General features: G+C 41.8%; 1 protein-coding gene across 2 annotated transcripts in view; it reads left to right on the top strand.

The window, feature by feature from the left end:
• The first annotated feature begins 19,366 nt into the window (after nucleotides 1-19,366).
• The window catches only part of CNOT6 (CCR4-NOT transcription complex subunit 6), a 49,086-nt gene continuing 43,506 nt past the window's right edge, over nucleotides 19,367-24,946 (top strand). For both annotated transcript variants that reach the window (XM_036749585.1, XM_036749584.1), the window contains exon 1: nucleotides 19,367-19,656. The gene's annotated coding sequence lies outside the window, so the exon portion shown is untranslated. The remainder of the gene's footprint in view (nucleotides 19,657-24,946) is intronic.

Genomic DNA, 24,946 nt, shown 5'->3' with positions numbered 1-24,946 from the left:
CAGCTCATTTTAGAGGAAGAGCTTAGGCAAACAGGATAAATGGGAAATAATCAATAACGGAAAGGCACTAGAATTAAGAGGGGTTCAGAAAGGCTTCCTGTAGAGGGTAGGATTTTATTTGGGCTTTAAAGGAAATCAGTCCATCAGTAGGCAGAGTGGAGGAGGCAGAGAGGACAGGGGATAGCCAGAGAAAATGCCTAGAGCCAAGAGATGGAATGTCTTGTTTATGGAACATCAGGAAGCCAGCATCACTGATGGAAGAGTATGTTTTGGGGAGTGAGGTGTAAGAAGGCTGGAAAGGTAAGAAGGCTTTGAATGCCAAATAGAGCCTTTTGTATTTGATCCTGGAAGTTAAAGGGAGCCACTGGAGTGTGCTGAGTGGTGGTGGGAGGGTAGTGACATGATTGGATTGGCACTTTAGGAAAATAAAATTCCTTGAAAACCTTAACGTTCTTGAATATGTAAAGCAGTCCCTCCCCACCTTCTCTTTCTTTTTAGGCTCCCAGGTCACTTACCTCTCTAAGGTCCTCACCTAGCTTCTTGACTTGTCTTTAATAGCATGAGGTGATCCTGGGCTCTTTGGTGGCTTTGCCCGTGGTGGCCAGCCTTGAAAAAAATCCTATTACATTGGGAAGACTTCAAGTCTTCCCCATGGCGGGCTATGTGTTTATTAACCTAAGTGTAACAAAGATTTTTCATCACCAGAGGAAAGGCCACAGTTTCTCAGTCACAGCAACTCCTAAAGTCTATATAAGAATCTGAGTGGCCTAGTGGATAGAATGCTGGATCTGGATCCAGAAAGACCTGGATTCAAATCCTGTCTCAGATATGTACTTGCTTGTGTGACTCTTGGCAAGTCATAACCTCTCTGGTATCAGGATCCTCATCTGCAAAATGAGGGCATTCCAGGTCTAAATCTGTGATCTTTTGATCTGCTAAGATAGGGAAGAGGCACATCGTGTATCTGAGGAGGGGTGCCGCTGAAACCACAAATCCTCAAAGCATTGAAATACAGCATTGACTAGAATGCTTGGAACATGGCAGACAATAAATGGTGTTGATAAATATAACTCCTCTTTCTCAGGTGTTCCAAGGTTTTCAAAGTGCCTTCTCTGCAACATCTCTGAGAGCAGAGAGTGTAAGATTTATTTCTCCCATCTTATAGATGAGGAAACAAAAGCCAGAGAAATAAAGTGATTTGTCCCAAGGTGATCTGTCTAGTCCTCTAAGAGCCAGAGGCTGGGATTCAAACCCAGGTCCCCTGCCACAGATCCAGGGCTCTTTCCATTATACCACACTACTGCTAAACTGAAGCTCTGGATTGTAGAATTGGAGTTGGAGGGATTCGTTCTTGTATCAATAATATTCTGGTTAGGGATAGTAACAAAGCCAGATTCCCAGATCAGTGGGAGACTAACTGAACAGAAAGCCTATGGGGTTGTGAGCTTTCACTCACCAAAGTCTTATCAGGACCAATGTCCAGGAAGGTATTATAATATGAGTTAGACAGAGAGATAGGATCTGGGATTAAACTTACTTCCATCTCTAGGGAGATAGCTATTTTTACCTTTGCAGGGAGCAGGAGCAAGGTTGTAGCTGGATGTTTATTCCTCTACTCTCCTATCTCTAAGGGGTGTATTGGACAGGAATTATATCTATTACACTTGAAATATTTGTAGGCTAAGGGTACCATACTCTTTGGGAGGATTTCAGGATAAAAAGCCACTTTCTCTGATTGCCCCAATGGGACAGAAGTTGTTAGCTTCATTCACAGCCAACTTTGGTTCTTCCCAAGTCATTTATTACATGAAAATCAATCATGGATAAAGAACAAACATGTTTATCAAAGCAAGTAATAAAACCATAATGGGGGAGTTAGAGGATTAGATTAAATGATCGCATACACAGAGTCAGGGGATTTGCAACTCAGGATCTACTTGAAACCTTAGCTCAGCCAAGGAGAGAACAATCTAACCTAAGAAGTCTGCTCTTAGCAGTCTCTGGTGTTGCAGGCACTGAAATCAAGGGGTGTGTTAGGTGGCTGGGTTTCTCACATGTATAGCTTTAGAGACGCTCTCATTAGCCATTCAAAGTCTGTGCTTTTCTTCTTCTCCAAGTCTCTTGAACTCTGCTTCTGTCTCTCTCCAAAGTCTTTCTGCCAATAGAGTAGTGGTCTGTCATTGCATTGATCTAAACCAGGGGTGGGGAAACCTATGGCCTTAAGGTCACATGTGGTTCTCTAGGTCCTCAAGTGCAGCCCTGTGAAGTTTGGATTCAGTCAAAGGGCCACACTTGAGGACATAGAGGGCCACATGTAACCTTGGGGATGTAGGTTCCCCACTCCTAACTAAACGTTTTAGTCTTTCAGATGAACATTTGGTTTTGTTTTGTTTAATATTTTATTTTTCCTTAATTACACATAAAAACAACTTTTAACATTTGTTTTAAAATTTCTGAGTTCTAATTCTTTCCTTCCCTCCCTACCCTCCCCCCCTCCCACCATTGAGAAGGCAAACAGTTTGATGTAGGTTATACATGTGCAGTCATTCAAAACATATTTCCATATCAGTCACGTTGTGAAAGAAAAACACAGACCAAAAAAAAAACCCCAAGAAAAATAAAGAAATAAAGAAAAAAGTATGCTTTGATCTGCATTCAGACTCCATCTGTTCTTTCTCTGGACGTGGATAGTATTTTTCATCCTAAATTCCTCAGAATTGTCTTGGACCATTGTATTGCTGAGAATAGCTAAGTCACCCACAGTTGATCATCATACAATATTGCTGTTACTAAGTACTATGTTCTCCTGGTTCTGTTCATTCATTTTTGCATCAGTTTATGTAAGTCTTTCCAGGTTTTTCTGAGATCATCTTGCTTATCATTTCTTATAGCACAATAGTCAGAATGAGCATTTGTTTTAATGGATGGCTTAATGGATGGTTTGGTTGGGGCAAGAGTAAACCATCTCAAAATAGGATACTATTAGCTTGTGAACTGAAGTGAGTGTCTCTCTCTCTTTCATTTCAAAGTAGCCTTTAGGTCCAGCATCATTCCTGATGGTCCTGTGTGATCAGCTGGTCTCTCCTCTGTTGTTCATCCTCCATGGATTCTATCTTAGGCCTTGCTCCCCAAGCCCTCTGGAGATTTTGGAGACTCCCTAGTCAGAAAGACTAGGGATTATCTTGCAAGAACACATTCATAGCATGAAAATTTACCCAGAAGGTGGCTCAATATTTCCCTCATTTTACATATGAGGAAATGGGAGGTAAACAGAAATGTTGTGTGACTCGTCCAGGGGTCCTACAGCTAGTAAGTGTGCAAGGTTGGTTTTGAACTTGGCTCTTCCTGACTCTGAGACAACTTCTATCCCCTACACCACATTGTCACTATAGGATACATATTACAATTATTATCCTGATTTTGCAGATGAGAAAACTAACCCCAGAGAAATTAAGCGATTTGCCCATGATCACATAGCTACTGTGTCAGAGCCAGGATTTGAAGCCAGGTCACTCCTGACTACAAAGGCAGCACTCATTCTACTATGCAGTATTGTTTCTCAGTCAATAATAGAAGATTGTGACCCTAGGCAAGCCACTAGCTCTCTTTGGGCCTCAGTTTCCTTTTCTGTAAAACAAGAAGGTTGTGCTAGATTAGGGGTATTATATTCAGTATAAAATGCAAAGATCATTCTTATGTATTAAATATAAATGTAAAGACCAGTTCCACCAATGGCCCTTGGACTATCCCTCACCTATCCAGTATTAGACGATCTCTAAGGAACACATTTTTTGTATTTACAAAATAAATCGTCCATTAAATGATGAGCTCCTGAGAGCATGAGGCTTGAGTTACACCAGACTTTTCATTCAAGGCACCGCTGAACGTAGTGTTCTGCATATAAGGAGTTTAAGAAATTTTTATTGATTGAATTTTCTGCTAACTACCCTATCGGTCAAAATTACGTGATTTAAAAGGTAATGAAGATTAGACCATGTTTGTAAAAGGTATTCCTGTTCAGGTAGGAGTTGGGCCAGTTTACTGAGGTCCTTCCCAGCTGTGAGATTCTGTGAAGTCTCTGGTCTGGTCCTCATCACTACAGTTGCTGTATTACGCTGTGGGGAGAAAGAACAGGGTTTCTATTGGGCCAGGAGAATTCTCAAGGCCTTTTCCCTTGGTGGCAACGACCAAGAAAACGTTGGAGTGCATTTTGCCTGTAGAGAAGGACTCTGGGTCTTGACTGGCCAAAAGACAATGTTGTCGCTGAGCAAAAGTGGTTCACACTCGGGAATACCTTAAAGTAACAAAAGGGAAGAGCAAAGCACCTACCAGGACTATAAGCTTGCAGAGGGAATGAAGGTTGAGTCTTTGAGTCATTCCACCAGCAGAGCACAGTAAGTAGATAAGAGAAAGCAATTAAGAGTGCCTCCAAAAACCAGTTTGTACTTGGAAACATAATGAGGCAGAAGCTAATCTACTTAGGGCTACAAGTGACTGGGATTTACCCACATCTTCTGGAAAGTGCTATCATTGGGAGGGTTTCTCTTGAGTTCTAAGGGTTATGACTTGTTTTCCTTCTCGTTTCAATAACATTTACTGTCCATACAGCATGTAGCAACTGTTTAAGGCAGGATGTGAACTCAGAAACTTCCTGGGGTCAAATATTGTGACTTGTGTTCATCCAAGGCAAGTTGCTCTCCATGTACTAGTTGATATCTGCTGGGGATTTCCTAGGTTTCCTAGACTATTAGCCAAAGGAATGAAAAAATCCCCCAAAATACCCAAGTTTCTATGGACCATTCATGTTCTTTGAGTCTTTGACAAATTTTATGCACCCCATGGACAGAAGCTACCACCAAAGACTCAACCTTACTCAAGATGAGTAAGAAGAGTTCAGTAGTCAATGAGGGGAAGGGAATCAGCTGGGAGAGAGGGTATTCTAGCACTAGGGAATGGTGGAGGAAAGGCAGGGAGATAGAAAACTGAAGGATCTGATTAGAGAAGAGTAACCAGGGTACAAAAAGCAGTGGGGGTTAAGGAAGGAAAATCAGGTTTGGACTTCATCCAAATGGAAAGCCACTCATGGGTATTGAAGAAAGAATGAAATACAGTCCAATCGATATTGATCAAACATCTACTATATACCAAGTACTATGTTAAGCACTGGAAATACAAAGACAAAATCAAACAGTCTCTGCCTTCAAGGAGCTGACATTCTACTAGGGGGTACAACATGTACACAGTAAGTAAATACAAGTGTAGAAAAAAGTAATTTCAAGGAGAGATGGCTAACAACTGGGGGATGGCGGAAAGAGTTCAGGAAAGGATTCTTATAGGAAATGGCAGTAGAGCTGAGTTCTGAGGAAACCTAGGGATTCTCTGCATGAAAGGTGAAGAGGCAATGAGTCCCAGACCATATGTACAAAGGCAGAGGCAGGAGATAGAATGTTCTGTATGGGAAATAGACTTAATAGGGTTTGACTGGTTAAAGACCAGCAGATCTCAGCCTCATGGGTGTGGCTCCAGAGTTCAGAGAATTGTGCTGGGCCACGAGGCCAGTGGGGGTGGGAGGAGGAGGGAGGGTCTTTTTCTCTCAGTAAAACAGCTGCATGTGGAAGGGGTGGGCAGTACTGACTACTAGACAGTGCACCCAAAGGGCCTGCTGGGCCAGGGCTATAGGTTGTAGAGTATCCTTGTCTTGAGGTCCAGGACTTGGCTACCTTTTTCACTTTCTGTTTCATTTCCCTAAGTAGATGAAACATTATTCCTGAGATGAAGTCCAGGAAAGGTTTCTGTAGGAAGGCTTTTCTCTTTACCTAGGACTCAGAGAGTCTCTAGGTTTACTGGTCTGGACTTTAGAGATAAACTTGTGATTCTGAAAGGTCTAAAGCTCCGTGGTCTATGAAAGAATGTTTATTTGCAGCAAATAGGACTTTCAGAGTAGCTGAGCACACAGCTTTAGAAGAGGTTTAGGTTTGTGATGAAGCATGTATGCAGAGCTAAGGTAAAATGGAAAATGCCTAATCAGTGATCTCACACATGACTTTATGTTTTGATGAAGTTTAAGTATCATCCTCCTGGCAGATTGCACCAGAGATTTGCTGAATCCTTGTTTAAGTCTGTTCTTATGTGCTCTTGGGAGAATCCTGTGTTTATCATTCCTTTTGTGTGTAGCAATAAATGATCTGTCCCATATCTGATTCATAATGTACATTGAGCGCATTTTTTACTTCTCTCTTTTTGGGAAAGCACTAGATATAAGCCACAAGTAAAAATTATCCCTGGGGGTCCCAGGGAAGAGTTTAATAAATTGAATGTGAAAAAGAGAGGCTCCCACACTAGAGGCTAGACTCCCCAGAACTTAACTTGGTCCAATCCCATGCCTGGGTCCAGAAGGAGAGATGAGTACCAAAGCTCCTGTGGTGATTCAGCAGCAATTCCTCAAAGTTATATATATTTTTGTGGAAATTTATTCATTGAATAATTAATGTATATGCAATCTGGGCTTCACACCACCCTCCCACAATCTTAGTTCCAAGGTTTCCATGGCTTGAATTCCTGGTCCTAAGGAGATCACCTCCAGTACCTGAAACTGAGGACAAAGAACAGAACAAACACCCCTAGATGCATTTATCAGAGGTGGTAAAAGAGAAGGAGCAGGGGAAGGGACATTCCTTTCCTTCTCACCAATTCAGTTCATGGTGTATTATGCTGGACAAAGAAGATAAAAGCTGCCAAAAACAGTGGCAGCAGAAAAGATGGCAGAAAAGAGTAGTGGGAAAGGATGCCATCTTGTTTAAAGATGCAGGCAGCCCAAACAAAGGACAGTGCCCCCATCCATGTGGTAGGGAACTCAGGGTACACAGGTTCCATGTTAGCCAAACTGGGAAGGCTCAAAAGACCCCTACTCAGTGGTTTTGCCATATTAGAAGTGAACATGCCCTGAGATGCCCAGGTTACATATATAAATACTTTACAAATCATAAAGCACTGCACAGGTTATAAATCTAGACTTTGCAAGGGTCTCAGAAGTCATCCATTGTTCAACCGCCTTGTTTTACAGATGAGGAAACTTATAAATGGCAGTTAACTGTTATTATTATCATAATGGAGGGTGTAACCAGGAATAGCCTGAAGACATCTCCCCCAACTAGGTGTGGACATTCCACTGAGATGAGTGGAGACATTTCCTTAATGGGGTGTGAATGAGAAGCTTGCTCAACACGAGGAGGTTAAAAAGGTGAGCTCCTTGCTGTGATTTTGACACATCTTCCTGTGGAAAGAGTGGACTGCCTATATGATATGTTGGAAATAACATGGCCACTGAAGATCTGAGCTCGACACTTGGATTAGGGTTACATAAAGGAGCAGACAGAGCAAATAAGCAAGTAAGCAGGGAGGCATATAATAAAGCCAGAGCAAAGTAGAGTTGATGGAGCTCTTCTGCTGATATCAGAAAGCATATGGTGTGTACACACACACCACACACACACAACACACACCACACCACAGAACAGTCTTGAGTCCCTAGAGTTTGACGCCTGCACAGTTTCCCAGGAAACCCTTAGCCACAGAAATGGAAGGTATAGAGAAACAGTGGCATTGATGCCAAGAATTCTTGGAGTGGGGAATCATATGACCAAGAGGTGCCAGAATCCAGGGCAGTGGTGAGTGATGAGAATTCCTGGACTTAAGCTGCTGGAGGGGGAGAGGAGAATTTCCTGGAAAACTCCAAGTTCCTTATCAAGGCCAAATTCCTGTTCAGGAAAAGAAAGATAACATGTGGAGCTGAAGACTGAGATGCAATACGGAAGCACAAATTTGTACCTTGTCTATCACTTCTACAGTGAATTATGCAGGACTGTTTGGGTCCTGTGGAAAAAGACAAGACTCTCTAGCAACCTCTGGTACATCCCCCTTCTGCAGGAGTCTCAAGCACAGGGTGGTACTATGTAATCTGGAGGCTAGTATAGGTCTCTGGGAGAAGGTAAGACTCATTGTCGAGGGAGAAGAGTGATTTTTGACTGTTACGAACTTCTGTTGTGCTTTTTTTTTACATTTTTCATATGGGATTAACTAAAAGCTGTCTTTTCAATTCAATAAATATTTATTAAGCATCTACTATGTGCCAGGCACTGTGCTAAGTGCTGGGATATAATTAAGGAAAAGATGGTGATTCCTGTCCTCAAGGAGCTTGTAATCTAATCTAATTCAATCGAAAAGGAAGCTGAAAAGGGGGAAAGACACCAGGGGGTGCCAGGCGGTACAGTGGATAGAGCACTGGGTTTAGAATCAGGAAGACATTTCCTAAGTTCACATCCAGCCTCCACTTACTAGCTGTTTGCCTTAGTTTCCTCACCTGTTTTAAAATGTGCTGGGGAAGGAAATGGCAAAGCATTTCAGTATCTTTGCCAATAAAATCCCACATGGGGCCATGAGTTGGACACAACTGATCACAACAACAACTGGGGGTACCTGGCACGGGAGCATGATGTTCCATAGAACTAAAACAAAATAGAAATGCTGGGGGAAAATGGAGAGTTACCTGGAGGTTCTGAGTGAGCCCTCCAGAAAGGAAGGCTTTGGGAGGTTTATCGCTCTACCCTCAGAAACCCCAATCAGAGGGGAGAGGTAACTGAATCTACCCTTCAGAACCCCCAATCAGAGGGGAGAGGTAACTGAGATCAAAAAGTGAGTCGACCATTCAGGCAATGACATTTCAGGTGATCCTAGAAAGTCAAGAGATTACCCTGGCTATTTAATAGATTCTGATAGCTTGTGTGCTTGCATGGCCCTTTTATTATCATCCACAGAAATTGAGACATGAACTATATTCTGATATTCTCAGGGGAAAACCCTAGGTGGAGACACAAGACAAAAACAAATTAATGATAAATTTCCCAAGTACATATAAACCAAACCTTTGGTTCTTGGCTTGGTTACAAATAATAATCTTGCTGACTCTACTTCCACCAAACTAACCTCTGGTCTTAGAAAGCAACAGTGTGTCATGTGGGGAACATCAATGTGTCACGGGGTGTATTTAACAAGGAAAGATATTCTGTGTATATTGAGAGGGGATAGGGCTGGTTATTGGGAATTGCTTATGCCCGGGGGAAAGAAGCAAAATGCATTTCCAGAATATTTTTAGAGGGAAAAAAATGCTACCTGCCTTGCAGCATTTTCCAGATTTATATTAGCTGATGCACCATAAAAGCTCTTTATGTTTTAATATCTAACTTGCTACAGTTTGTGTCCTTCAAACATTGCTGACATAGCACTCAAGCCCAATCTGGGAAGCTGGCACAGTCATACAATTTTGAGAGGTAGAACAATTTCCAGATGGGACATGAAGACCTTGAATCTCCTCAGGGCTCACGTCTCAAAGGAGGGCAGTCTCAGGAAGACAACCTGGAAACTCAAGCTGTTGACAAATTGGAGACTGGCATGACCTAACACAGGATTGCACTGTCTCCTGAAACAAAAGAGTCTTCAGACAGTACCAGGAGCATAGGACCTCAAACGGTAATCCTTTTATCAATATTTATTGAATTGTTTGGCAAAAAAAACTGTGTAGAGTTCCCACTAACAAAAAAAGGTAGAAAGAAAATTAATACATGTGACTGACAACCTGTGATTCATCTTGAAATTGCTTTGGTTTCATGAAACACAATGAATGGAAGAAAGTAGCAAGTTCCTTAGCTTGAGAGTCTGAAGCTCTGGAATCCTGCCGTTTTTTTGGCCTCTGATTCACTGTGTTACCCTGAGCAAGCCTCTTCTCTTTGGCCTCAGTTTTCTTCAACTGTAAAGGAGTGGGGTGGGGGGGGAGGGAGTTAATTTATGTGATCCTGAAGTTCTGCCTTTTTTTCCTCCTTTAGTGGTGAATTGGGATAAGGGGTGAATGGCTGATTGTCTTAGTAGTGCAGGGAGGCCCTATCAGAGTAGGAAAACCTGGAAAATTGGCTCCCTATTGCCATCACAGCCCAAAGCCGTTCATGTAGGTATAGCTTTTCTGAACACTAACTGGTCACCCCCTACTAGAAGGACCACGGACAATAGCACCACCTGGTGGCTTTCAGGTAAGAATGCACTACATTCCTTAGAAAAGCATTACCAGGGCAAAGAATTGGAAATTGGAGAGCAATGTCTATCAATTGGGGCATGACTAAACAAGTGGCGGCATATGAATGTAATGGAATACTACTGTGCTATAAGAAATGATGAGCAGGAAGATTCAGAAAAAACCTGGAAGATTTACATAAACTAATGCTGAGCAAAGTGAGCAGAACCAGGAGACCATTGTACACAGTAACAGCCACATGCATGATGACCTACTTTGATAAGAGTCTTCAGCAATGCAAAGATCTAAGACAATTCCTAAAGACCCATGATGGAAAATGCCATCCATATCCAGAGAAAGAACTGATGGACTCTGAACACAGATGGAAGCGTACTATTTTCATTTTCTTTTTTTTCCTGTCTTTTTTTCCTTTTGTTCTGTTTCTTCTTTCACAACATGACTAATGGGGAAATATGTTTAGTATAGCCTATATTAGATTGCTAGCTGTCTTGGGGAGGTAGGTAGGAGGGAAGTGGGAGGGTGAAAAAAAATTGGAACTCAAAATCTTATAAAGGTGTATGTTGAAACTATCTTTACATATAATTGGAGAAAATAAAATATTATTTGCATAAAAAAGTGTTCACCAAGTTGTTGAGTTGTTGAGTTGTTTCAGTCATATCCTGCTCTCTGTGACTCTATTTGGGATTTTCTTGGCAGATACTGCAGTGGTTGCTATTTCCTTCTCCAATCACTTTACAGATGAGGACAATGAGGCCAACAGGGTTAAGTGACTTGCCCAAGGTCACATAGATAGCAAGCGTCTGAGGCTAGATTTGAACTCAGGTCCTCCTGACTGCAAGGCAGGGGCTCTATGGACTATGCTACCTAACCAGGGAAAAAAACCATATCCTAATCATATGACTTCTGACTACACTGAACTTTGGACATAAGCATGCCCAAAAAAGAATAGAGAAGCTCTCTGAAGGTATTATCAAAGTCATAGCTATCACTGACCTTGTGGCAAAAAGACATCATGGTCTAGCACTTCTCTCTACCTAAGACCACGGGCATCCTAGAGCATATCTCAGCATGTAACACTTCCCCCTGGGGCCACTCAATACAGGGGGATAAATAATAAAATCAGGAAAGACACAGGGATAATGGACCTTCTGGGCTTTCACATGCTCTACTGTGAGAAAGATCTTACCTGGCATTAAAATGTTCTCTTTGCCTCTTTTCTAAGGTACTTGTTATACAGCTAATGGATATTAGGACAAGCTCAACAGGAACCCATTAACTGTTCTCTTTACCTTTTTATCTACTGAGTGCAAGTATCCTCAATGTACTGCCCTTCTCAGGGTACCCCTCAAACAGACTCTTCCCTACCCCTCTCCCCACCCGTGCCCCACCCCAAACTACCAGTGGTTCTCTATTAGCTTCAGGAACAAATATGAAATCCTTTGGTTGCTTTTCAAAACCCTTGAGAATCTGGCTCCTTCCTTCCTTTCCAGTCTGCTTAGATTTGATTCTCATCCACATACTCTGCAATCCAACAACACTGGTCTCCTTGCGATCTCTCACATATAACTCTCTGTCTCCCAATTCTGTGAACATTTTTACTAGCTATTCCTCAAGTAAGCTCCTTGAGGGCAAGGACTGTCTTTTGCCTCTTTTTGTATCTCGTGGTATGGTCTGGCACATAGTAAGCACTTAGCAGATGTTTATTGAATGATTGATTGGAATACTCCTCCTCATCTCTGCCTTTGGCTTCCTTGGCTTTCTTCAAGTCTCAATTAAAGTATGACCTTCTTCAAGAAGCATTTCCCAGTCCTCTGAGACTACTTCCTCTGAGACTACCCCCAGTTTATTCTGCATATATCTTGTCTATACACAGTTATTTGCATGTTGTCTCTCCAATAGACTGTGAGTTCCTTGAGAGCAGAGACTGTTTTTTTTTCTTTCTTTGGATCCTTAGCACTTAGCACATTGCCTGGCACATAGTAGGCACTTGTTGTTTGTCCTTTATTTTGAAGAGGACCAATGACATCACGGAGGGGGGGCATCTTGACTTGCTCATGAATTGGATTTAATTGAGGCAGAGTTGTAGAAAGTTGTAAGCCTTACTCTCCCTTCCAGAGTCATCGAAGTCAAGTAGTGACACAAAAGTCAAGACGACTGGCCATGGCTCAGGATGCAGTGGATGACTTTGGCATTTTTGATGCCTGACCAAGCTGTAAGCTCTCCGTAGAGCCTTCTTCAGCCACCTTCATGATCATTGGAACAGATTGTTCTCATTTGCCCATTCCATTAGGGAAGTCTTAGGGTAGATATCCTCTTACCTCACCAATGAGTTTAAGGCCTGTCAGTTACCTCCAACCTGGTTAACTCACTGCCAAGATAGTTTTACTGGGGCGTGGTCACTGCCCATGCTACAACTTCTTGGAGCCACAGGTAAGAGTTGAGTGGGACACTAAAGGTAGATAAGCAGCCTGGAAAAGGGCTGCTTCAGCCCTCACCAGAAATGCTACTCCTCTCTGTATACCCCATCCACCCCAGTAGGCATTTAACAAATGTTAATTGACTACTGACAGCAATTGCTGGTTCCCTAACTTCACAGTTCAATAGCCTTACCTCCCTAATAATGGCAATACAAGTTCCTAGAGAGCTTCAGGCCAACAGTCAAAGCAGGAAGTCAGACTCCACGGGGAGTAGTATAATAATGGTGTTCTATCTCAGTTTGGCTTGTTTAAGTGAAGAAAAGGAAAAAAGTGGGGATCAGAAGAAGGAGGATGTAACATGGATGCTAGAACCTATTTGGTCTACTATTTGTTCAGAACTACTGCTTTCAAATCTTTATTTTCCTCTGAAATGACCCTTACCCATATAGAGTCAAACAAATCTGACACATAGTAAGGAGAAGTGACATTCACTGAGAGTAGACCTTAACTAAATAACAAGGAATTAAACTAAGCAAGCATTCCATCACCCATCACTTAAAACTATCACCTCCCATGCCTCCAGTCCCTGGGGGTAATAGCCTGCTTGAATCCACCTCCTCCAAGCTGCCTTATCAGCACAATGCAGTAAGCCAGGGAACAGGAAAGGGGTGTTAGTGACTCACGTAGGACATGAATGCTGAAGTCTTGGTACTTGAAAGGGTATTGTCTCCAGGTATAGGTAGGTAGACAGGCATAGGCAAGAACACCACAGGATGACCTTCCCAAGGACTAGGATATCCCTTTATTTTTAAGGTTCAGGGCACACATGGCATCCGGAAAGCTTAGGTTCCAACACATATTTCCCTCAAAGAAGTGGTAAAGTGAGATAATTTCAGACTTGATTCTAATGCATGACACTTTCAGTTTATAACCTATTGCTCCCATTTACTATTTTATTGGCACTTTGTACCATTTAGTATATCTATTTCTACCATTTTAATTAGTAGTAATATTGTAGGAGTAGTTCAACCATTGGCAAGCATTTATTAAGCACCTACTTGTGTCAGCCAATAAGAATTTACTAAGCAGTTACTTTGTGCCAGGTACTATGATAAGTACTGGAGATACATGAAGTTCAAAGACCTCTGAAGGAACTCACATTGTAATGGGAGACGACCTGCAAATAACTATGGGCCCACAAGCTATACACAGTGCAAATCGAAGTTAATTTTAGGGGGAAGGGACTGGAGAGAGGGGAAAGTAGAGAGAAAGGCCTCCTATAGAAAGTAGAAGCTGAATCCAGAGGAAGAAATCCAGAGAAGCAGGGCGGTAGAAGTGAGGAAGCAGAGCATGCCAGGTATTAGGGACAGCCAGTGCAAATGCACAGAACTGGAAAATTAGTGTCCTGCATTAGGAACATAAAGTAGGCCAATGTAGCTAGATCATAGAATATAGTATACAGAGGGAAGTAAATATTAGAAGACTGGAAAGGTAGGAAGGAAGGAGACAGACTGTGAAGAGCTTTAAATGCCAAAGATGAGTTTATATTCGATTCTGGAGACAACAGGGAACCACCGGATTTTATTGATTAGTGGGGTGGCATGGGCAGACCTGAGCTTTAGCAAGATCCCTTTTGCACTTAAGAGGATGATGAGTTGGAGTAGGGAGAGACTGAGGCAGGGAGGCCAAGTAAAAGGCTATTGAAATAGCCCAGGTGTTATGTGGTGAGAGCCTCTACAAACATAATGACTGGAGAGAAAGGAACACATATAAAAGACGTTTTGAAGGTTAAAATGGCAAGATTTGACAACAAAATGGATATGTAAGATGAGTACCAAAGAGGAGAGGATGACATTGAGGCTGCAAGCTTAGGTAACTGCAAAGATGGTGTTACTTTGGACGGTAATAGGCAAGTTGCGAATATGGAAGGATTTAGGAAAAAAGATAAGGGGTTCTGTTTAGGAAGTGAGTTTGAACTAAGCTTTTGGTGATACAGAGACAAAAGAAAAACAGTTCTTGCCCTCCAGGAGCTTACATTCTAACTGGAGAGATGACATGCATATACTTATATATATATATATATATATATATATATATATAATATATATATACAATCATATATAATCATAGAATATATAAAAAATAAATACAAGTTCATTTTTAGAAGGAGAAGCCAAGCAGATTGTGGATCAAGAAAAGATTCATGCTGGAGGTAGCTGTCTAAGCTGAATTGACCCTTGCCCTTATAGAATTAGACAAATTTGACAACATAGTAAGGAGAAGGGGCATTCATTTAGAGTAGATTGCAATCTAATTAACAAGGAATTAAAATAAGCAAGTATTCTATCATCCATTTCTTACTCACCTTCCATGCCTCTAGCCTCGGGGTGGGGGTGGGGGTGGGGGTAATAGCCTGCTTATATCCACCTCCTCCAAGCTGCCTTATCAGCACAAAGCAGTAAAGCCAGGGAACAGGAAAAAGGTGTTAGTGACTCACCTAGGGCATGACTACTGAATTCTTGGTGCTGGAGAGGACAGGAAACCTGGGACTCATAGGGGCAGAAGTGAGGGAGGAAATGAAAAAAGTGGAGAAAGGTAGAAAGTTGAAGGAGGAGAGAAGTGGTAAAGAAAGAGGAGAGGAAGAGAGGAGAAGAAAAGGGGAGGGTGGAGAAGAGAGGAAAGGGGAAAGGAGGGATAAAGAAACTTGGAGAAGGGAAGGAGAGAAAAAAACTCAATTCAACTCAATAAGCATTTATTAAACACATGTGGAGTTGAACTTTGATGCTTTAAAAACAAAAAGATTAGGTATCCCTATCTTGCCTAGGCTGGAAGAGGAGGAGCCATTGACCACCCAAGGTCTTGACCGGCTCAGTTTCTGACTTGGGCATGTTCTCCCCTCTTCAGGCAGCCTGGTGGGCTTCACTCCTAGCAGTTCACTATATTAATGTTAAACTTAATGAGGATACCCAATTAGCTTAGCCCACCACAGCATAGAACTCCAGTGCTCAAGGGATCTGCCAGCCTCAGTTTCTCCTACAGTAGCAGAGGGCTTTGATTACCAAACTTGAGCTCTGATTCTGAAGACAAAGAGGTAATGTACTAGATGTTAGGGACTAGGGACAGAAAGATTAAAGGAAAAAAGTCCTTGCCCTCAAAATTATAATTCGAGCACAGTACCCAGCAGTAGCAGATGGATACTAAAAGCTTGGTGAATTGAAATTTTCCTTGAATCCTAGTGGGGGAGGGCACAGTATGTACACAGATAAGTGAATACAAGATCATTTGAAGAAAGTGAGCATTAGTGAGAAAGGAAGGAAACATGAAATTATCAAGCATCTGCTATGTGCCAGGCACTGTGCTAAGTGTTTTACCAATAATATCATTTGAGCCTCACAACAACCCTATAAGGTAGGTGCTTTTATTATCCCCATTTTATAGTTGAGGAAATTGAGATAGAGGATAAGTAACTTGCCCAGGGTCACAGAGCTACTAAATGTCTGAGTCTAGATCTGTCACCAATCTGCCATAGGCCTTCTTATGGGAAGTGGCACCTGAACTAAGCCTTGAGAGAAATTAAGGATTCTAAGAGGAGGGCTGAAGAGGGAAGGCATTCCAAGAATGGGAAACAGCCCACACAAGGCATGGAGATAGAAGATGGGGTGTCGAGTTCAGGAAAATAAGTAGGCTGGTTTGATTAGAATGTAGAGTATGTGAAGAAGAAGAATGAAAAATAAGACTGGAAAGGTGGGGTGTGAAGGGCTTTAAATGTCAAGCTGAGGAGTTTTTTTTTTTTTAAAGTCAATAGAGAGCTACTGCAGATTCTTGAGTAGGTTAGTGACATGATCAGTTCTGTGATTTAAGAAGATTGGTTTGACAGCTATGTGGAAAGTGGATTGAAGAGAGGTAAGAGTGGATGCAGGGAAACCAATTAGAGAAAGTCTAGGGGAAGGTGATAAGGACCTGAATTAGAATGTGCATTAGGTCTTATGCATGAAGATGATCATGAGAGATAATGTGGAGTAGAATCAACTAGATTTGGCAAATTATTGGATGTAGGGGATGAGGGAGAGGGAAGAGTCAGGGATGAATTTGAAGTTGCAAAACTGAGTGATTAGAATAGTGGTGGCACTCATCAAAAATGAAGAAGTTTAGAAGAGATAAAGGTATGAGGGGGAAGTTAATGTGATCCTGTTTGAGGGCTGTGAATTTGAAATGCTTATGGGACATCTTTTTGGAGCTATCTTGCAAGCAATTGGTGATGAAGGACTGGAGCTCAAAAAGAAATTAGAACTCTATAGATTTGAAAATTAGCTGCATTGCAACGATATGGGAACTGATGAGAAGGCCCAGGACAGTGTCTAGAGGGACACCTATGATTAGGAGTTCAGTTATAGAAGATGCTATATCATAAGAAAATAAAAAAAGAATGATCAAACGAGGAGAGCCAGGAAAGAGCTGATAGAAAGGACAGAAAGAGTTGAGGGAGGAGACAGTATACAAACTCATTAAGTGGCCAGCGGCGTAAAAAACACAACCAAACCCAAATAAACAAACTGCAGAGAGGTCAAGAAGAATGAGAATGACAAACAGCCATTTGACCTTGGAAAGAGCAGTTTCTGTGTGGTGGTGGGGTTGGAAGCCAGATTGCTAAGGGTTGAGAAAAGAGTGAGATGAAAGTGATGGAGGCAATCAGCTATTTCTAGGAGTTTAGCTATGAAAGAGAGGAGAGATATAGATAGCTTGAAGTGAAGAGTTTTTTCTTCTTTCCTTTCTTCCTTCCTTCCTTTCTTTCTTCCTTCCTTCCTTCCTTCCTTCCTTCCTTCCTTTCTCTTTCTTTCTTTCCTTCTTTCCTTCTTTCTTTCTTTCTTTCTTTCTTTCTTTCTTTCTTTCTTTCTTTCTTTCGATTAGGGAGAACAGGTATGCTTAGGAAGGACCCCGAAGATAAAGATAGATTGAAGATTAAAGAAATGATTGAAGTAAGGATATAGGACCATGGGTACCCAGAGAGGTGTTGACCTTGGAGAGATGAAGCATCTCTTTGTCAGAGACTGGAGCAAAGGAATAGTGAATGCGGGATGATATAGAGCAGTTTTTATATCTAGAAAAGGAAAAAAGGGGGGTTCTCCATGGATGCCTCTATTTTCTTAGTAAAGTGGGAGTCACTGTCTTCAGCTGAGGTGGGGATGGTAAAGGACAGTGTAGGAGATTTAAAGAGAGAAGATTTGGAATAGCTGCTGTGAAGAGTATGAGAGAATGTAAGTCAGAGAAGAATGAAAGAATTATCTTACAGCAGTGAGAGCTCAGTTGAGGTTACATAACATGAATGAATAGAGGATACTTCTATTCAGCATCATTTGGATGGGAGTAGGAAAGGTGGGACCACCCCAAGATTGGGATTTGTCAAGGTGTGAGTGGGGATAGAGAAAAGAAACAAGGGTAGAGGAAGAGCATGATTAGACTGGTGACTTGGAAAGGAGTAGTTCACTACATTACTAAGGTGGGCCAGAGAAGGAAAGGTACACTGGGAAAGCAGGGAGACGACACAGAAGAGTTTTAGGGGCGAGATTCAGTAAGAATGGAAGGATAGGAAGTTACGATGGAAGGAAGAATTTCAGATCTGGATCAGAGAGTTGGAAGAATTATGGGAGACGGTGAGAGCAAGTTTATGACCTTTGTGCAGCTGAGGTGAAGCAAAATTATCGAGGTTCATAAAGTGGAAGGTTCAGCTATGTGAGGGAATAACAACATGCCTTAGAGTCCGAAGGCAGCAGGGCAGGGATACTAGCAGAAAAGAAGTCAGTGAGGACCCTGAAAGGAGAGGGAATGACCTTGGGGGCAACAGTCTATCACAAAAAATCTGAACAGGTTGATAAAGGGAAGTAACAATAATTTTTTTACATTTATATACAGCTTTCAGGTTTACAAAGTGTTTTCTCTAGTCATCTATTAGTCAATTAGCATTTACTAAGCACCTACTAAGTGCAGGCTACACAGTGAAGTAGGAAGTGCAAGCTATTATTATCTCTATTGTACAGTGGAAGAAACTGAGGCTCAGAGAGGTGAATTGACTTGCCCAAGGTCTCAGGGCTAATAAGTGTCAGAGTTGGGAGTCCTACTCTTTCTGCTACAAATGAATAGAGGGTGGGAGGGGATAAAAGAAAAAGGAGAGAAATGGAGGTTAGGAGGGCAGGAGAGAGTAGAGAAAAGAACAAGAAGGGGAGGAGGGGGGAGAGAGGGAGAGAGAGAGAGAGAGAGAGAGAGAGAGAGAGAGAGAGAGAGAGAGAGAGACAGACAGAGACAGACAGAGAGACAAAGACAGAGACAGACAGACAGAGAGAGAGACAGAGACAGAGAGAGAGAAAAGAAAAGAAGAGACAGGAGAAGAGAGGATAGAAGAGAGAACAGGGAGAGGAAGGAGAAGAGAGGTAAAGTAGAGGAGAGATAAGGAGAAAGAAAAGAGGAGACGACAGGGAGAGAGATGGAGAAGAGGAGAGAACAGAAGAGAAGAGAAGGAGAAGGAGAAGAGAGAAGAGAAAGAGAGGAAAAGGAAAGAGGACAAGAAAAGATGGGAGAAGAGAAGAAGGGGAGGGAGCAAACGGGGCAGGCCAGCTCAACTGCAGCCCTCTGCGGGGGGGAGTAGGGGAGGCAGAGGCGTTTGTTTTGTTGCTCCCCGAGCTGGCCCCCGAATGGTCGCGTCCAGAGCCCGCGGCCAATGGGCGGCGGGGATGTTGGGAACCGGGGCTGCTGTGTGGGCTCTCGCTGGCTGGGGACGGCGGCCGCCGCCATGATGCTTGTTTGCTTTCAATGAAAACGAGGGGGGCGAGGAGGAGGAGGCGGCGGTGGCGGCGGCGGCGGCGACGACGACGAGGAGGAGACGGCGGCGGGGAAGGCGAGGAGGGCGGTGGCGAAGAAGAAGCGGCGGCGGAGAGGAGGTGCTGGTGGAGGGAGTAGCGGCGGCGGCGGCCGGGCTCCAGGCGGGCGGCCGCGGGGCCCTCGGAGGGAACAAAGAGCAGCGGGAGGCTGAGGCTGAGGCGGCGGCGGCGGCGCGGCGGCGGCGCGGCGGCAGCTGGGGGGACTGGTATGGTGGTTCCAGAGGTCAGACCCCGCTGCACTCACAGGGAGGAGGAGGAGGCGGAGGAAGGAGGCGAACCCCGAGAGGTGAGCGCTGGGCAGGGGGACCCCTCAGGCCAGCCCGGGCGGGGAAGGGGCCGAGGCTGAGGAAGGGCCGGAGAAGGGTGCCAGGCTCGGGGAGGGAGGGAGTAAGGGGGGAGGGGGTGAGGGGGAAGGGGGAGGGGAGCCGGAGCGGGCGGGCTCCCTGGGCTGTGCGCCCCTCGCGGGGCTCCCCGGCACTGAGGCTCCTCTTCCTGCCCCCCGAGATCCCCCCCTGCAGGAGCAGCCGATCGCCCGGGAGAAGTTGTCTTCCCCCGAAACTTCACATCCTTGACCCGCCCAGGCCGAGGGGCTCACACGCCCCCCGCCCCGGGCTGGGGACCCAGGATGTCGCTGCCACCTCCATCACCGCCACCTCCTCCTACTCCTCCCTTAGCGCCCTCCCCGCCTCGAGCTCCGTTTCCTCTCATTCATCTCAGCCCCGGGTGCGATTTCTCTCGCTCTTCCCCGCTCCCCAACCCCCCAACAAGCACGGAAGCACCAACACTTTAACGACAACAAAACCACAACTTTTTTTTTTTTGTCCCGTGAAAGTGGGGAGGAAAAAAAAACAACCCCACACCACAGAGCTGCTCGTTAAAGCTGGGCTGTCCGTTGTTTTGATAAGCATCTGCAACTACTGTTGCTGCCGCTGCAGGTCGGGATGCTGAGGCCTAGTTGGCACTAAAAAAAGCCACCACGGCAGCGAGCAGTCAGAGGCTGAGTCTGAAACCGTCAGGAAAGAGAGTTAGGGCTTTGATTGACAGAAAGCGCTGGGAAACCGAAGGAAGGTGGGTGGGACTTAAGATGACGAGCAGGTAAGTGGCTGAGACTGAGGCATACACATGCGAGGAATCAGCAGTAGAGGATTGCTTCCAATTCCGTTCTTGGGATAACTCCAAGGACATGCCTGCTGCTTGGGGATGGGTTTGTTTTTTTGGTTTTTTTATTTTTTTTTGGTAAATCAGAGTGAGTAATTTTGTATGCAACTAGTAGGAGAGACTAGGCAATAGGCTAAGTTTGTAACAAGGATGAAATAACTACTTCTTGGATAACTTGTGTAACTTTGATTTTCAGGGGAGGGAATTGTATTCACTTTGGCTTCATGTGCAGATGGGTGTATGCATGTTTTATATTAATATTCTTGTATCCAGTGATTCATGGAAGCAGATTTTTTTTTAAAAGAGATTAACTGGAACAGTAACACTAACATTAGAGCATTGTTAGAGCTGGAAGGACCTAAAAGATCCTATAGTCCAAACCCCCTCATTTTGAAGGTGAGGAAACTCAAGTGGCCTGCCCAAGGTCACATAAAGAATTAGTGGCAGACTACAAGTTCAGTGTTCTGATTTAGACTTTTGAACACAGGTTTTGCATTATTGGTAATAGTTGAAACATATAGTGCTGTATGGTTTGCAGAGTACTTAAGTTTTCACTTGCCTTTTTCGTAACAATTATGTGAGAGGTAAGTGCTATTATCTCTATTTTGCAGATAAGGAAACTGAGACAGAATAAATTCCTTGCCAAGGTCACGCAGGAAATAGTGTCTTCAGGTGGAATTTGAACCCAGGTCCTCCTGGGTTCTGTTTTTCTGTGCTGTAGTAATTTGTCTGTCTAGTAGTGTGAGAACTAAGTTTTAAAATATAACTGTTATTAGTTTGAATCCATTTTCCCTTTTTTTTTTTTTTGGAATTGGACCTAGAATCAAGAACTGACTTATGAAAACTAATTCAGAAGAATTAAACATTTCAAATTGTCATCTTGACATTCTGGGATTTGCAATGAGAAATACATCATGTGTTTACATGATTATGTCCAAATTTACATTAATTTTATTTACTTTACTCTTGTTTGTATAGGCCCAATAAAACTTTTCTCTTTGGATTCTTGAAACAGTTTCAAAGAGAAATAAAGGTGATTGTGTAGAAATAAAAATTTAAGTATGAAATATGACTAAGGTTTTGAAAAACTTATAAAAACAAAAATAATAAAACTTGCAGATAGAAACAACAGAAGTTTTGCCTCTTACAAGGTACTATGGGAAGTTCTGTGTTTTAGTGATGATTCTGTTGCTTCAAACATTTTTAGATTATCTCTGGGGTTTGTCTTGAGTCTACATCTATTTCTAAGTATATTCAAGTGGTGGCAATTCTTAGTCATTGAGTTATAATTGTAAAGTTGGGCTTTTTTTTTTTTTAAAAGAGCTTTAAGATGCTTAAAAGCATATAATCTAACTTACTCATTTTACAGATGAGAGAGCCAGGCCCAAAGAAGTTGTGACTTACCTAAATATTAATCAGTATCAGAGCTTGAACTAGAACCCAGGTCTTTTGATTCCTAATTCAGTATTCATTCTTTCTACCTTTTGAGGGTCGAGTTATTATCTGAAAACAGCCAAAAGTCTTTCAGAGTCACTGAGTCTGGTGGATAAGGTAGGTAAATCAACTGGGTAATTCTGTTTTTTACTCAGAGGTGTGACTATAAAAGAACAACACCATTTGTGTCTAACTGGTTTTGATAGTAATTCCAAATGTGGCTTAAGCTTTATTAGACTATATCTCTTAATGTATCTAGTTAGGACTCAATCTCATTACATTTTATTCATATCCTGTATACTATATTGTCAAGTGAAAACACTTCATTAAATGATTATAAAATTCCAGAAGTTTCTTACTGCCCATAATTCAGTTAATCAGGCAGAGTTGGTTAGGAAAACTTCCAACTCTAAAATGAGACTTTATTAAGTGGAAAACCCCGAAATCATTTGCTAATGCAGAAGAACTCATTATTTCCTGTTATATATACAGTTTTTAAATGCATAAAATTATATTGCCATTGATACATTGAGGTCTGTGAATACATGTATCCTTGTATTTATGAATTTATAGGTTTATAGATACATGTATCCCACCTACAACACTGGGGAAAAAACATTTTAGTAGGGGCAATCTGGCACCATTAGTTTTAATGGCAATAATTTTGGGATTTTTGGATAATAATATTTTTAAGTTTTCTGGTGAGAAAACCTTAGTTGTCACAAAGCTGTAATTGTAGCTCCAGACCTCTAGTTGCCAAGAAAAGTCATTATTACTGATGCATTTCTTTAATTTCTTCCTCAAAAGAAGTTTAAATTTGGAAAGGTGGTCATGATGGAGCAGGCTAGTCATATACTGAGACTGAGTGATCACTCAAGCTGTACAAACACTCACATTAAGACCCAGAGGGAAGGTCGCCACTGAGGAGGATGCACACGTTCTTTTCTTCATTTCCCTTCCCTTCCCCAGGAATGATTTTTTTGAAAAGACATGAACATAAGTTTCATAGGATAAAAAGGACTGGATGATTTGAATCAACTGTTAAAGGGATTGCCAATGTAGATGGGATCACAGATCCATAAGATCTGTTTTGAAAAAAAAAATACTTTTATCTGTGATACCAAAAAAGGGAAGAAACAGACTAGATCCTTGAGATAAGGGACTTTTTGTTTTGTTTTGTTTTGTCTTATTCTTTCTTCTCTCTGTATCCCTGGTGCTTAGGACAGTACCTGGCATATAATAGGCATTTAATAAATGCTTGTTGACTGATTAACTTTAATAATCTTTAAGATTTTAAATCCCTCTTGATTTTCACTTATGTTCATATATGGTCATTTAAATTCATAATCCATGTAATTTGGTGTATAGTAGGGTATATATTACATTCAAATTACTTTAGATCTTTAACAAATGAATTATAGAATGTCACAATGGTTAAGAAGGCAGTATGATAACTAGAAAAAAAATCCACTGACCCCTGATTTTAAATACATCTTCACCACTTAATTACATATATTAACCGTGGACAAATCATTTCATCTCTTTGGGCTCTACTTTAATCATCTGAAAAATGGAGATAATATTTGTACCAATTACCTCACAGACTTGTTTAGAGAGAGTACTTTGTAAACCTGAAAGCACTATATAACTGTGAGTTGCTGTAAATAATTGAATTCTTAATACAAAAGTAGAAATGTGATTTGGGCATAAGACTGGGACTTAAGGTGAGTTTTATTGTTGGCTTCAATTTTAGTTTCTTTCTGTAGTTTTGAATCATCTCACCTGTACCCACCATTTTAGTTTTCTTGATAAGTCAGTGACATTTCATGGGAAGAGTAATAAAGAGGTGCCTCTTAGTATCTAAACTTAGCTATATCATTGTAGGTGTTAGATAGTCTGCAGATATATTAAATTGTACTTACTATTCACTATTGTATCTTGAATTTTAATGCTACTATTGGGAATACCTTTTTAATAACCCTGTCCAGATGTGTAAAATTAAAGGATTATTTAACGTTATACTTGGGAAAGGTTTAGCAAAACATGAAATCCATTTAAAGGTATTCTTGTAAAACAGTCAAGCTTTAAGTTCTAGGGAGGCAATGTATTTAATTCTTGTGCATCTGAAATTGAAACCAGAAATTCTTTTAGTTTTAAATAACCCTCAATTTTTTTCAAATTTTGGGTGGGCCTGGTTGCCTCTTTTTTGTAAATGAACTAATAATATTTTAGCCTGGAGAATATAAGTTCCTTGAGTGCCAGGACTTTTTTTCTTTTTATACCTTCAGCACTCAGCTTGATGCTTTGCATATAGTAGGCACTTAATAAATATTGGTTGGATTTAAATGTTCATTTGAATTGTTTTTCATTTTTTTTAAATATATTTTTATTTATTTCATTAAATATTTCCCAATCACATGTATTTTTTTTAACATTTATTTTCAAAAAATTTTGAGTTTCAAATTCTCTCCCATCCCCCATCCCTTGAGAAGGCAAGTAATATGGTATCAATTATACATAGGCAACTTTTTTCCTCTCATTGTTCTGCCGTTTCATGGAATATTGAAACTAAGGGCCTGTTCTGCTGTTTTATGCTGGCATGGATGTATGACCCTGGGTTCTCAAACACCATGCCAGCAGAATGGAAGCTGTAGCAGGCTGTAGCAAGCTGTGAATGCTTCAAGTACAATTTTGGCAATGAACTGTGTGTCTGTCATCCAAGAATTATCCTAGCTAAATGTGAAAAAGCTTATTAACAGAAGGTTAACATTAGCCAGTAGATGATATTTTTTTTTTTTTGGCAATAGCAACACACAAAAAACATACTGTGGTGTGTAGACATTAGTCTAAATAGGCTGAAGGAGTATCTGCCCTGCTACGCTGATAAAATCCCATCTCTTGAAGTATTGTGGTTGGAGTATAAATAGTTTTTAATACTTATAATCTGCTGTCATGGTTTTTAGCTTAAATGCAAATTCAGTAAT

This window comes from Trichosurus vulpecula, chromosome 3, assembly GCF_011100635.1.
Source record: "Trichosurus vulpecula isolate mTriVul1 chromosome 3, mTriVul1.pri, whole genome shotgun sequence".
In the NCBI taxonomy this organism is placed as follows: Eukaryota; Metazoa; Chordata; class Mammalia; order Diprotodontia; family Phalangeridae; genus Trichosurus; species Trichosurus vulpecula.
The sequence above is the reverse complement of the archived record's forward strand: the minus strand, read 5'-3'. Positions and strand labels throughout refer to the sequence as shown.